Raw genomic sequence first — 15307 nt, 5'->3', positions numbered from 1 at the left:
TATTTTACAAACAAATTGGTGTTGGTATGGAAGTTGTTGGCAACAGGGACTCAAATATCTGGAGAAACTAAAATATTTTTATGCATTTTGGCTGTTTATCCACATGAAAACTGTTTGATATCATCGATGTCATAATAAAACATTTTTCTGGACAATAAATTGTCCCAGAAATTATTGTGATGTTTTAAGACCATTTTCAAGTTCAGTCTGGTGTTTTGCTCTCAACCAGCCCTTTTTTAAGAATAATTTTGTTTACAGAGACTTTATAATTCATTTTATTATTTCTTGGTTTTTTTGTTTGTTTTGGTCATTTATTTAGAATATTTTAAAACATCTTCGAGTGTTAAATATTCGTTAGAATTTAAAGTTTATTGAGCTTTGAGGGTGTTTTTGTGTTATTATGCTATTATTGTTAGATGACAAAATGCCCCAGACGTTTTTGCGATAAACTATAATTTTGCTGTTTTGAGATCATTTTCAGGCAATCTAATGGTAATATCTGTTATTGTGACGGTCCTAGTTGTGACCGACAGGAAAATGTTGATAATTATCAGTAAAAATAAAAAGATGTAAAACAAAACTGACTGACCACCTACAGGATCAATCCTTCAGAGCAGGACCGACCTCTGGACAGCGTTACCATGGCGACCCGTCTTTCACATTGTGGAAACTGAAACCGGAGAGGATGTCGGGCCATTACGAGTCCACCACAGCTCAAAGTCATAAACAGAGAAACCACAGATATGGAAGAAAATAAAAAGGTCGTCCACCAACAAAAAGCTTCAACCCAGACTTTGATCTCTCCATATTTATCCCATCATCACATTCACCAGGAGGATTTTTTAACTAGTCTGACATTGAGCTGAACTGCAGCTTTTACCAGTCAATCTCTGTGGTAAACAAATCTCTGCTAACCACTAGAGGAAATAACTTCCTGCTGCTGTTCACTGAGGGACAGCGCTTCCCCAGGGCCGGTCCAAGCCTTTCTGGGGCCCTAAGCAGATTTTTATTTGCCCCCCCCCCATAGATTAGCTACAGCCGAATCTGTCACTAATTAATAATCGCAAAATAAACATCAAGGAAAAAACATGAAACCTTAACCTTGTTTTGTTCTGTGTTTTTGGTGCTGAATCCTGATACATTAGCAGTGTTGTTGTTAGTTGCTATGGCAACGTAGCATAGCCTACACAAAGAGCAAGAAAAAAAAAAAACAGAATACGAGTGATTTCAATGTTTTTCCATCAATATTTGTCCCAGTGGCGGACTGCACTGAACCTACATCTCCAGGTTTCATTTTAACAGAACTGCAGCAGCGCGGCTACCGATGGCAAGTGAAACAATCGTCGTTTTGCCCTCCAGCGTTGGGCGCATTCACAACATTTCAGGATATAAACAATAACATGAAAGGGGTTTCATACTTTCCCCTTTGTCTTGGTGTTTTCTGGAAGTACCGTGTGTGTGTGGCGACGTCAAACGCCCTTGTAGTTACAAAATGGCCGCCAGAGGGTTTGATTTCAAATCAATTTTGGGACATTTTAAATTGATTCTAAATAATAGTAAATATAAATCTATTTTTTGGTAAGCCTCTAATAACTGAACCAGCTGTTGCCTTCAGATGCTTAATTATAAGAAAAAGTCACTAAATTTCACTGGAAGTCCAACATTGTGGCATAGAGATCTGCAGTGGAGCGTGTCTTGTTGGTTCTGTCGTGACCCGTTTGATGTCTTTAACAGATGGCAGCAATCCTTTCCAAAGTTTGTTGTTCCAGATATCCAGTTAATTACTTCCACTAGGATGTCAAATGTGAGCAGAATGACTTCCTCACTCTGCAGCTCCCACATTAAAGTAAATCAGCGCCAGAGACGGCAAAGTGCAGCTGGTCTACGTTTGTTGATCACATGCAGGCAAGCAGGACTACGGGAGAACTGATGGACAAAACCACGGCTCGGTACACATTCAGGTTTTAAAGTCAGGGTTTGATACATTTTAGGTGCAATTCAACAAAGATCAAGAAATAAACCCTTTTTTTATTATTCAGTCAGCAGTAAAAGAATTTTGTTCAATTTTTGAAATTATTTTATGTCCTAAAACTTTAAAAAGTGGGAAGTTTTAGGGACCACGAATATCTAAAATCAACAAATACTTGAGACTCCACCTAAAAACAATTACTCCACCTATTTTAACACCAAGCAGCTTGAATTGCTGAGTTTTTTGACAGAATTTGACATTTTTTCCACCTTCTCTTTTTTTCTGTCTAGAAGGTTGTTCTAAGCTTCTTATTTAATGGAAATACCGCAATTGCAAAATAGTTTTCTCAACATTAGTGGATTATTGACAAAGTTTTGCACACATTTGTAATAAAAACGCAGCTAATGACACTGAAAAAAATACCACCTTTAACTGCCTTAATATGCTATATAGATGTAGATCATGAATGCATAATAAATCAGATATATCCTACCACTTCTTGCATCCAAACACTCCTTTACAATTGCATTATTTCCTGCACTTCTATTGCAACTTGATACCTTGTTAAACTCCAACTAGAACCCTGTCAGGTTATTAAGCTAAAAACATTATTTATATGCATTCATGAAACATTCAGTTAAAAATAGAGTATTGGTATAATTGATGGGCCATCTAGAACATTAACCTAAAGGACATCTTTGGTAAAAAATAATTGCCTAAAACAATTCAGACTCACCTCCCTCAGGTGTGAAGAGCTCAAGGCATTGAGTCTGCGTCCAACTCTGACTGGTAACGCAGTGAGGGACGAGGGATTAACGTGGGGGACGCCGGAGCGCTTCCTGACACGAACCTCACAGAAACACGCAGTAACCTGACGATACGAGCGTGCAACAGAGGGAGGCTGTAACATGAGCAGGCAGGTAACTATGGGCCACACGGCTCTGAGGCTTTCTGCGCCGTAAACAGTGCAGAGCACAGATGACACAGCTCCAATATGACTGTATTAATGAGCTTTTCATGGATAAAAAAGGAAAAAATTAACTAAAAGTCCTAATTTAAAGAGTAACTAAAACCCAAATAATTTTTTTAACAGATAAATTCAATTGGCATTTAAAGTTCGTAATTTTGCGTTTTTGTTTTTTAACTCTGCAATTTCTGGCCGACTACCGACTCAGTGCTGCCCTCTTTGGATTAAACAGTTGCTACTGCAGATGAATTTTCCTATTGGTTACAATGTTACAGCTTCCTGCGTTTGGGGAGCTGATTGGCGCTTCTCATGTGTGAAAGTCTCCCATATCAAAAAAAGTTTGTGGACTGCGGTTGGTTGTGAACAGATAATCAAACTGATGCGGATCAAAAAAGTGAACTCTGAAGTCCTGACTCGGTTGAAATGAACTCTGGCGTGGTTTCGATACATGAGAACCATAAGCGGACCAGAGACCGCTGCAAAAGCAGGAAGAGGACTACAACGCAAGGCATTCTGGGTTAATAAAACCAAAACAAACACGAATCCAGTACTAGTGGGAAAAATGGCTTGTGTTTTGAAAAGAGAAATCCTACAACCACTAAAATCTGACTCTACTCCATTTTTGTTTTTGTGAAGAAGAAAGTTGTGCTCAGAGTCTTCAGACGTTTTTGTGTCGTTTCCTTCGGTTGTTCTTAATGCAGCGCCCCCACAGGTGAGGAGGGGAACAGGTTACTTAAAGATTTTGGTTCATTTAACAGTGCAGTGTGAAAGTGAACCACACCAGTTGAAAATGTAGCAAATGTTTCAACTTTGGTGCCCAATCAAACCCAATCCACCGGACTATGAGGTGTGAAAACTCCCAAAAGCTGTTTGTTTTGAAAGTGACACAGACTTTGTGTTTACGGAGCTCTAAGGACACCAAGTTACAACTTTATGCCCCATAAATCACCAAGAATCATCACACACAGTAATTATGGCCCTACATAGGTGTGCTGCAATTTACACCTCACAAAGTAAACAATGTGGAAAAAAACTGGCACACCAAGAGAAGATTTTATGAGTTACATGTGGTTGAAGGTTTGGAAATGTTGAAAGACGACTCTAGAAATTTACCTGAATAAGCAACAGCCAGGGGTCTGCAGCTGGTTAGCTCTCCTAAAACAGACTGCAGAGTTTGGCCTGAGAGACGCCGAGCCGTTCTGTGCAATGCCTAAACTTGACAAGCAAAGTCTGTGCATGCCTGCATACCTGGAGGATTATCACCATCATTTCAGCACCAAGTTCACTCTGCACTGGCCTCATTCTGTTTGACCCGCAGGAAACAAGCTGGATTCCTGTTTAAAAACAGTTACATTTCAGACAGCATGCCTGAAACGCACAGCCATATTTGTGAGGAAATAGTGACAAATGAGATGTTTCCATAAACTGACACACAGTGCATGCCAGCTGCTGTTTAGAAAAGATACGGGGGGAATGTTTAGCTGGTTTGTTTCGTCCATAACTTTGTGGTATTTTCTGGTTAACACATGTGCAGCACATGCCTGAACCTCCAGAGGCATTTATTAAAGGTTTCTGTGGCCTTTAATCGACAGTAGATGAACAGGACCAAGGCCAAAGAGCCATGTGGCGCCCCAAAACCAAATGGCTCTGATGCCCAGCCAGTCCCTCCAGTTTCCACAATTCTGCGATCGTGAAAATTCACACAGAAACAGATTCCTGCATTTTTTGTGAGTAACTCTGAGTTTACTGAAATTTGTTCAAAAACACGGTCAAACACTGTATTTACCGTCATACATAAGCGCGAATATTGTTACATTTCTTGCAAATATTTCTACTGTAGCACCAAAAGAGATGTCATTTGGATTTTTGTTTGTAATTTTGCTTTCTTTTAGCACCTCCCTTAAATAATTATGCTTCTAATTTGTAACAAATGTAAACGCAGTCAAACCCCAGACTTGGGAGAGTCTAAGGTCTCCGCCTGAAATCTGTGTGAAGTAGATAATTGAGCACCTTTCAGCTCCCTGTTTGACCACAGGTTTTTCTTCCACTCCTCCCATTCTCTTGAAAATGTCAAAACAATCCGTCCCATCAAGCCTCATCCAGCATTAAGTCGTCTTTCCAGCGGGTAATTACCTTCACTCCAACCAGAGGCGTGCACACACATTTTTGGGGCAGGTAGAAAATAAGGGCAACGGATTTTTGACTGCACCTCCAACACAATTTGATCAAGACAGCCAATTTACACGCACTCAAAAAAAAACAAACAAAAAAAGCAACCTTTGTCCTTGTCTTTCATTGGAAGAGATTGTCCAATCAAAACACACAACAATTTCATTCATTTGAAGCCTAGATTTATCGTATCGTTTATCATGATAAATTTATCATAATATGAATGTTGATTTACGATTATTACAATAGATTCCAATTAATCAAGACTGTCCATATTGCTGGGATTGTTAATTTTTACTAACTGTATGTAACCATACAGTCACCTAAAATAGTAGCAGTAAATACTTTTTATTGTCAGTTTCATCGTTATCAGAATAGCAACAGGCCTGTCGCCATAAGCAGTGAATCAATTAACAGCATGAAAAATTAAGACAAGTTCAAAAATTTCCATTTTCATGATTTATTATTGTTTTCTTTCTATCAAAATGTGGATGATAAAGTCTTCAGTCTGGTGTTTTGGTTTCAACTGGCTTTTTTTGAAGGACAATTTTGTTTACAGAGATTTCATACTTAACTTTGTTTGCTTTGTTCATTTATTTTGGATATTTAAATGTTTTCCAGTTCCAGTGTTAAATGTTTATTAGAATTTAATGCTAATTTTTGAGAATGTGTTCTTGCACTATTACGCCATCACCATTATATTACTTTGAAAATGGTCTCAAAACAATAACGATCGTTTATCGCAATAACTTCTTCCATAATTTATCGTCCAGCAAATTTTTTATTGTGACAGGCCTAAATGGCAAAAATATTATCATGAAACTTTTAACCTACCCCTACTTTCCAACATCTGCTGATTGCAAAAGATGACACCAATATGCATTAGTGAACAAAAAACATTAAACATCTCAAAACAAGTATACACTTTTGTACATTTTATGAAATTCTTAGGATTAACAAAAATAAAAAAAATATTATAGATTGATGAAAACGGTAAATCACAACCAGCCTTTAATTGCAAAAAAGAACTTGTGCTACACATTATTTAAAAAAACTTTAAAAATCTCAGAAGGGCACTTTTTTTTCTCCGTAGAACAAAGGGCAGATACTCTAGCACCACCTAGAGTCTATTTCTGTATTTCCTTGACTCCAATGTAAGTGAAAGCATAACATTCACTACAGTCATTTTCATAGTTGGTCTAATAACAAATAAATCAAAAATTGCCAAGATCAATGATCCTCCAAAGAAGCTGAAAATTCAAATTTCAGTGAACCGTGATAATCGTCCTTATTATAGAGGGAAAAGAAGAAAGCACAACCACTAAGAGGAAGAATTACTGAAAGAAAAGAGATTAACATACCAGGAAACAAAACATCTTTTTGAAACACACTTCAAGGTTTAAGCGGGGTTAATCCGAGCCGCAGAGAGCGATTCCCTCGACTCATTCATGTTCACCGCAACAGTTTTCCTCCTCACGCAAACTGCAGCACTCAGGAATTAATCAGACAACAAATAAATAACCTCTGAATTATTTAGATGTCGTTTTTTTTTAAACAGTAGAGATAATTTAATAAATATATAATCATATGCATCATGAATTAAATTAAACTGTCAACTTCACCCATCAAACTCAGTGGGCGTGCTTAGGGCCGACGCTGACGTCTGATTGGCTGCTTCAAACAGTAAATCGAGACAATTTCTCCAAGTTTGCTAAGACTCTGAGGTTTATATTTTCACTGAAAGTGTGGAAATAACTTTCATACATTGTTGTAATTTAATTGCTACAAACTCCAGGTGAGCAACTCCAGCCTCTATTTCACAATTTACCTTTAACAACATGGAGGAAGCTGCCACAGGTCACAGGATCAACGTTAGCTTCACCCACTAGCGAACGCCGACTAACTCTCTCTGGCGAACTTATTAGCAACTTCAGACCAAACTACAGATACAGACGCTGGAATTGCTCATCCGAAAAATAATTTATTGTAATTATTTTCACACTTCCAGTGAAAATATCAACTACCCCGTCATTGCTAACTTGGAAGAAGTTGTCCTGACTTGTTGTTTGAAGCAACCAATCAGACATCAGGGTCTCTATAAAAGCAGCCAATCAGATGTAAAGGTCTCTATGGAAGCAGCCAATCAGACGTCACGGTCAAAATTAATTTTATATTTAAAAGATATTTTTGTATTCATTTCCACTTTCAATAAACTAATGAAACGTTTAGATAATTATTCAACAATTCTTATAATGAGCTATTCTTCACATCTTTTGTGGTTTTAGTGAATTATTCTAAACTTAAAATGCGTATCAGTTGCAAACAATCAACGATCAAGTAAAACAAAAAGAAAAACAGCTTCGTGAGGAGAACCAACAGCATTTTACAACCCAAACAAAGGGCTAAACTTAGCTCATGTGCCACGTTGCTGATTGGTTGCAATCATGTCTGATCGCAGCTTCAGCTGCATGAAGTTTGTAATTAAAGACAAATCCACTTAACAGATTCTTCTAATTCATACGTTGTGCTGGTGTGATTCTGCTAAGCTTCTAAGTCCAGAAAAAAAACTGACTCAAGAGATTTTGTAAACAGTTCAGCAGAGCTTTGATCGCCCCAGTAATGACTTCCTTTCGAATTAGCGAACAGTGTGGTGCCGCGCTGGCAGCTGTCCCAGGTTACTGGAAATCTCTTAGTTGGATTTCCACAAGCTTGACTTCTCTTTTTTTTTTGTTGAATCCAGCAAGTTCTCCATTTTAAATCTGCTTTGTGCATACTCTGATATCAGAGGTTCTTTACAGTTCAAGCCCAGAAGCTACTTAGTGCCATTTCCTATTTGATGCTGGTCCAAACAGCAACATTTTATATTTGTGGGCTAACTTCTAACACGATCGTGTAATAACAGGGCAGTCCTCGAGGCTCATGTGGGTTTTCATCCCACACTTTCAAACCAAAGCAGCTGCAACAACTCCCTTCACCTCCAGTCAAACCAGTGAGTGTGCTTCCAGTGGGGAGAAATACAAGGTTGCAAGAAACACATGCTTAAGCTGCACGAAATGGCAAAAATAGAATTTTTAGCACAAAAATATGCAACAAGAGCAAAAATATGGCAGAGGTATGCGCAGATGTTCAACCAAAACTGGGATTACAAAGCAAACCCAGAGACTAAAATTAGAAGCAATTCAGCAGAGATGATTCTTTAAAAACTCTAAAACGAGCGAGAAAAGCAAAGGAACAGGAGCTGTGAGGAGGGAAGTCATTTAGTCCAAACCAGAAACCGGAGGAATGGGAGACTAATCACTGGGAGGCGATGGGAGGAGGGGGAGACTGGCTTTGAAGTTGTGGACAGGAGGGTCGTCTCACTGAAGTGAGAAAAGAGAGGCGGCCATATGTCGGCTGGAGAGGTCGACTCAAAACGCCGCCAAGCCTGAAGCAAACACCGACGCCAGGCTCAACCAAAGCGCAACATTTGGACCTGAACTAGTTCCACTATAGACACGATGAATGCTAAAAACAAAAATAGTGGAACATCTCTCAAACTTCAAAATCCAACATGTGATTTGATCATCTAAAGCAGGGTGTGAAGCTCAGTTTCATTTTGGGTCGGTTGTTGCAGAAAGTATTGATAAAAACCATTAAGCTGACAGACATACTGCCACCTACAGGTGGGAGTTAGCATCACTTAAACCCAATGTTTTTGACCATTTTTGTAGAAAATGTGCAATAAACTCATGAAAAATGTGGGAATTTATTGATTCCGAGTGAATTTCCGCAAAAAACTGGAGGAACTGATTGGTGTAATTTGGCAGTGTACAGGTACAAAACCGCTTTGATTTGATAAAATAATATTTGAGAACAGAACCGTGATCTTGAAGGTTCTAGTTATGCAGCCTTCTGGAGTCTAGAGGGGCCACATAAAAAGCAATGGTGGGCCAGATTTGGCCCCCGGGACATATGATCTAAAGCACAGGTGTCAAACTCCAGTCCTGTAGGGCCGCTGTCCTGCAGGTTTAAATGTACCACAGCTACAAAACACTGGAATGAAATGACTTCATCACCTCCTCCTTGTGTAGATCAGTTCTCCAGAGCCTTAATGACCTAATTATTCTGTTCAGGTGCTGCAGCAGAGGCTCATCTAAAAGTTGCAGGACAGTGGCTAGAGGACTGGAGTTTGACGCCCCTGATCTAAAGGTTTTTATCATTTACTCTGCAGGTCCTTGAGGGAAATTCATCCTTTTAAAGCTGCAGCATGTAACTTTTGTATAAAACATTTGGTTTTACATATTTGTTAAAACTGTGTCCATGTTGTGACAGTTTGTTATGTGAAAAGATCGAGCTCCACCTCCTCGCTGAGCTAGTCTGAAGAAATGTCCAAAAACAACCAATCAGAGACAGGAGGAGGGTCTCAGCGCTGTCAATCATCCTGATAAACTCACTGCTAAATGTACTAATGGCGGAGAAACAATTTACCATTACAGGAAAAACAATTTATCCGTCATCATTGGTGGCCATGCCAACTAGCCTTAGCATTCACAACAGGCTAGGTTAGCTGCAGCGTATCAAAAAACAAGGAGGTGATTGACAGCGCTAAGACCCGCCTCCTGGCTCTGATTGGTTGTTTCTGGAAGACGACAGAGGAGCTCAATATTCTGTCTTGCACAAAAACATTTTTTTAAGAGTTACATACTGCAGCTTTCAGAATAAAAATTAATACTCATAAAGTTAAGATTTTGTTTCCCAAATTTGACTGCAGATCAGTTTAACACAAGAACAGAAGTGGATGATGAAAACAAACAAAATGTCAGCTCAGTAACCAAAGCCACTTTTATGCTGAAAGAATGCTTTAAGCCTCAGAGATAAAAGCTCTGCTGGAAATCTGCGCTTCTTATTCTCTGGTGTCGAGAATCGAGTTCAGGTAGATGCCAACAGCGGCACATTGAAAGCCGCAGAATTCCTTTAGTCCGCTTTCACAATGCGCATATTCTCCCCCGCTCCCATATCAATTCAGAGGATCATCCCTGAAGGAGAAAAGTGGGAAAGCTTCTGAGCTGGAGAGGAGATGAGGAGCCCTTTGGTTGACCCCAGCGGTCCAGCAGAACAATGGAGACCACCATCAAGGTCTGCGTCACAACCGCTGTCAGAGAGACGAGCAGCTCGCTGGAGAGATACGAGCAGCCGCAGCTTCCTTTACAGCCATGTGCAACATTTTAAAGTCGATGACAGTCGCCTTCAGCGCCCCATAAAGGAGCTTTTGTACGAGGGTCAATCACTGCACTGTATCAAAGAATGTGAGGAGGAGGCAGAGAAAACGAGAGCGCTGAAAGAAAAGAAACGTTGGCATTCTTTGGGCTTCAGGTGAGAACTGATTGTGGTTTTTAAGACATTCAGGATTAAAAATGACAACATTAAATCACTAGAGGTAGAGAAAACACAAATTATACGTAATAAGTAAGAGTAGCACTACTTCCAACATGTTTTTACTCAAGTAAAAGTAAAAAGTAGCCGTCCAAGAAATTACTCAAGAGTAAAAATGTATTTGGTAAAAAAAAAATCTACTCAAGTACTAATCAGTCATTTAATATTTAAAAATTACATCATCATCACACAGACCAAAATATATAGTCCAGTGGACATTTTGGTATTTTAAAACAGCAAAATGAAAATAATTCATAACAAAAAAATAACAAAATCAGGCAAAAGTAATTTTTACCAACTCAGCTTCCATAATAAAAAACTAACAGAAACTGCAGGTGTGTGTCTGGTAGATTTTTGGTTAAAACATGTTTGTTTTTCACTCAGTGGGTAGAAAATAATTTTTTTTTACTCAAACAAGAGCAGAAATAATTCATCATAAAATTACTGAAGTAAAAGTAAAAAGTACAGCATAGTAGAATAATCCTAAAAATATATTTTTTCAAAAAGGATACTCAAGTAAACGTAATAGAGTAAATGTAACTAGTTACTACCAAGCTGATTAAATTAGAACCCCTGTGTACTTAAGAGCAAAGAATCAATAAGCCAGAGATCAAAATGACAAGATGCATCAAAACTAAAAACTTAACATTTTCAGTCTACAAAACAACAAACAAGACTTTGATCTACTTATTTAAGTTCCTTCATTTTCACTTGGATTTAAAATTAAGTAAATAAGTATGAACTGATTTCATACAGAAGTACATAAAGTTGTTCATACCTTAAATTCAGGATTTACATACAAATGTTTCCTTTAAGAAACAATGCAAAGCGAACACATTTTTGGTTTAAAATTGGCAAAATATGTATCATATAGTAAAGGTATTTCACTGTGCAATAAAATTCAAGTTGAACTACAAAAACTATGCTATTCGGCATAAAAAGAGCTCAAATAATTACATATTTAGTTGGTGTTTGACATTTTTTGCTTATTTCAATGTACGAGAACCAAAAACATTTAAAAAATAAAAATGTTCCAATAATTTAGCTACTTTTCTGTTTAAAACGCCCTCTATGGAAGCCAGAAGGGGCAAAATTACATAAATATATCATTGATTAATGTACTATAAAATAAATAAATGTTTTAGTACTTTATGGAAACAATTATAATTAATAAAATATGCATTTATTAATGCATATTTATAGGAACAGGAAATATTTCATAGTTCCTGTTCCTGGGTCACCATGAAATCATCTGTTAAAGTCGACTTTGATGGGCGAGTTAATTATCTGTACTAGTTATTATAAGCTTGCATTTTAATGATTAAGTGACATATTTAATAAACTGTCCATTAAACACATTATTTAAACACGTGTTAGTTGGTACTTTTAATGAATGATTTAAAAGGTGTATTTATAAAATTTAGTCCCTTTTCACCCTCCATACATGCATTAACTAAATGTTAACACACTGCAAGAAATTCATGCCACTTTCATTTGTTGTGATCTTTACAAAATAATTAAAATGGAGAAAAAAAAATTTCAGAATCGGTTTTAGTTGGTTAGACTGGAAATCGGTACCAGAAAAAAAAACCCGATCGGTGCATCTCTAGAGAGAAAATCCAAAAACGTGTCTCTCCAAGGAGTAAAGACGAGTTTCCTGCCTTTGCAGCTCAAAGTCCAGCCCATTGAGCCGTACCTGGAAAACATTTGCATGGCACCTGCAGGATAATTTGTTCAATCAGCGACAAACACCATATGACTTTAAACATAATCCTGCTTAACCCGCAGCAGCGCTTCATGAGATTGTCTGCTCTGCTCGCAGCACGACCACTTTGACCAGAAATTGAACTTTAATGTAATTAAACCAAAGTAGTCGCAGACTAAAACACGACAACACAGCCTTAAATTTCAAAAATTAACTTGCATTCACCAAAATAAATCGACTTCAACTCACCAGACGCCAAGTGTCTCCCAGGCTGCTGCTCTTCTTCTTCGGATTGAATTCAACTCCTCGCTAACTCCTCCGGCCGTTTTTAAGCACCAGCTCCTCAATGGACGGAACAATAAATTCCTACAAACCCGAACTAAAGTTAAAGTTTATCCCGGTGGGTCTGGATCCCGTCTGCAGCAGAACCAGCAGCTTCTTTGTACTGTCCGCTCCGGTCGGTCGGCTCAGAAGCGAGGTGAGCCACGCTCATGCGCAGTGGCCGCTCGGCTGAGTACGATGGGCGTAATGAAGGTCAGTCAGTCAGTAACGCAGGTGTAGCTTACCTGTCGACAGCATGGCCTACTTTTACTGACTGGGCCATGAAGTAATGAAGAGCTTCAGTGGACTATTCACTACTACCCCCCCCCCCGGTTTAACTGCTAAATAACTCCGCGTCAACCAAGTGATGCGTTTCTTTCGATAACTTGTAATGTTTAAGCTAACTTAACTCCTGTGCGAGATATTGTTGTTTAACAGACAATGTAATACATTTTGTGAAACAAAAACACAATTGTATTGAACAAACCAAAGAAAATGACTTTTCACAACTTTCGATTACCTGGCAACAAGGCTACCGTAGGATACGTTTCTCCTCCGCAATGTAATATAGTCCCCAGAACGTTAAACTTATTTCCAAGTTCGAACGGATAATTTTTGGCGGAGTGATATCAATGTTTATATATGTTCCTGACCCGGACTAATTCCCTCCTGAAACTAATTTTACAGTTTTTTTCCCTTTATCCCATAAAAATAATAATAAAAAAACATCCCATTCAAGTAAATGTTGCCTAGGTTCACATACATAAAACATTATATGCTGGTTATATTAGTGATAAATTCTGAATTCAGATTACTAAAGCCTCAAAAGCAGATGGTTCCAAACTGAAGTGAACTGGATGAAGGGCGCCATCTTGTGTAGATTTTATTTCAACTTCGTTTCACGAAGGTAAAACTTGAAAACACAATGACTTGAACAACTTGTTGTAACTATGCTAGCATTTATCCTTTCCCCAACATTTTAAATTGTGATTTTGTACTAACGTCAAAAATCACTTCGTGTTATTTAAGTTTTTTTGTTGTTTTGTTTTTATGGAGTATGTTCAAATTTAACTGTGGGCCGGAACTGGTAGGGGGGAAATGACATTTACAGAAAGGCTGGGTTGATTGGGATGCATTTTGAATTTTCTAAGGTTGGATTTTAGAGTTTGTTTGATCACGTGTCAAACTTATGGTCCAGGGGCCAAATCTGGCCCGCCATGTCTTTTTACATGGCCCTACAGACTTGTAAAGGCCAACTGAGTAAAGTTACCTGTGTTTATTGTTATATGCTTTTAATTTGGTAACTTCCTTAAAGAAGCTATGGTAGTGGAATACTGTTCTGTCTGCAAAGATTAACTGCAATAAACAGAAAAAGGACAAGAAGCAACTCAATATTATCTTCAGCCAATAAGAGAACAAGGTGAGTAACTGGGATTGAGGTTTATTGAGTAACTTGAAATGCTGACAGAAAAATCTGACTGCTTGTATTAATGGAAAAAATGTATATAATGGATGCATAATAACAACGGATGGTGAAAACAACCATAACTATTATCAATTGTTCTTGTCTAACTTTTATGTTGATGAAAATTGTGATTTATTATGACTTTAATAAATCATAATTCAACCATCAGTTGGCCTTCTCAAAATTGACTGAATGCTACAATCTGTGTAATAGCAACTTACATGAATGTGAAAATATGATCAATATTTTTTAACTTTAAGAAATACTCATTGAATGTAGAGACAATTATTTAATAATATTTTAACAGTTTGGGGTCGTTATATCACGTTCTGTCACATGAAAATGAGTTTAACATTCCCGATTTAAATGATGTTACTGGTACTTTTACTGCTATTCTGTGGTGAAATCTTGTGCAATTATTCCAGCTGAAAAATTCCTACTATGCGCAGTTTAAATGTTTATATTTAAAAACATTTATTGACTCTTTACCATTTTTAACCAAATTTATCAAGAGCCGTTGTGGAAAGTCTGAAGAGCCCAGCAGTGGGAATTTATCGTATCGTTTATCATTTATCATTTATCATAATAAACTTCTTAGCAAAATAAGAAATTTGAATTATTGGCTCAATAAATTGGGATTGTTTTACTATTTCCTCTGCTGTTCATTCAAAAGATTTTCTTCCAGTATAAAACTTAGGAAGCTTTAACAAAAACTGCAGGTCTGTTTCTGGTGAATTTCGGTAAAAACATGTTTAAAAATCCAGAAATTTCACGCTAGTAAAAGTAGAGATATTTGATAATAAGATTACTCAGGTAAAAGTAAAAAGTACAGTGTAGTAAAATATTTCTAGCAGTACATTTTTCAAAGAAGTTACGTAAATGTAACTGGTTACTACCCAACTCTGGCCACAGATGAAGGCAGATGAACGCTTTTCCTGTAATGTTAAATTGTTTCTCCCAGCAGCACATTTAGCAGTGTACACTAGGATGACTGACAGCGCTAAGGCCCTCCTCCTGTCTCTGATTGGTTGTTTTAGATGGCAATTGTAGCACAGGGTGGAGGAGATCGAGCTTTTCACAGATTATCTGTCTGGTATTATACTGACAATGTTAATAAATATGTGAAAGGAAAAAGTTTTTTTTAAACACACACACATTTTTGTATAAATTTCATCCTGCAGCTTCTCTTGCAAAAGACTCTTGCACTGCTTCTTTTGTTCCAGTCACACTCCTCTGCTGATAGTTTATCAGTTTGTGACTTCCAGAAAGTTTTGCACAATGCGGATTAGTGTTCCCACC

At 37.7% G+C, this 15307-nt stretch overlaps 1 protein-coding gene across 1 annotated transcript in view; it reads right to left on the bottom strand.

The window, feature by feature from the left end:
- Positions 1 to 12709, bottom strand: part of kank1 (KN motif and ankyrin repeat domains 1) — a 51624-nt gene extending 38915 nt beyond the window's left edge. The window contains exon 1 of the mRNA XM_023343616.1: positions 12472 to 12709. The gene's annotated coding sequence lies outside the window, so the exon portion shown is untranslated. The remainder of the gene's footprint in view (positions 1 to 12471) is intronic.
- Positions 12710 to 15307: the final 2598 nt, after the last annotated feature.

The sequence above is a fragment of the Xiphophorus maculatus genome, chromosome 12 (genome assembly GCF_002775205.1).
Source record: "Xiphophorus maculatus strain JP 163 A chromosome 12, X_maculatus-5.0-male, whole genome shotgun sequence".
NCBI lineage: Eukaryota > Metazoa > Chordata > Actinopteri > Cyprinodontiformes > Poeciliidae > Xiphophorus > Xiphophorus maculatus.
This window is presented reverse-complemented; position numbering and strand designations above follow the sequence as displayed.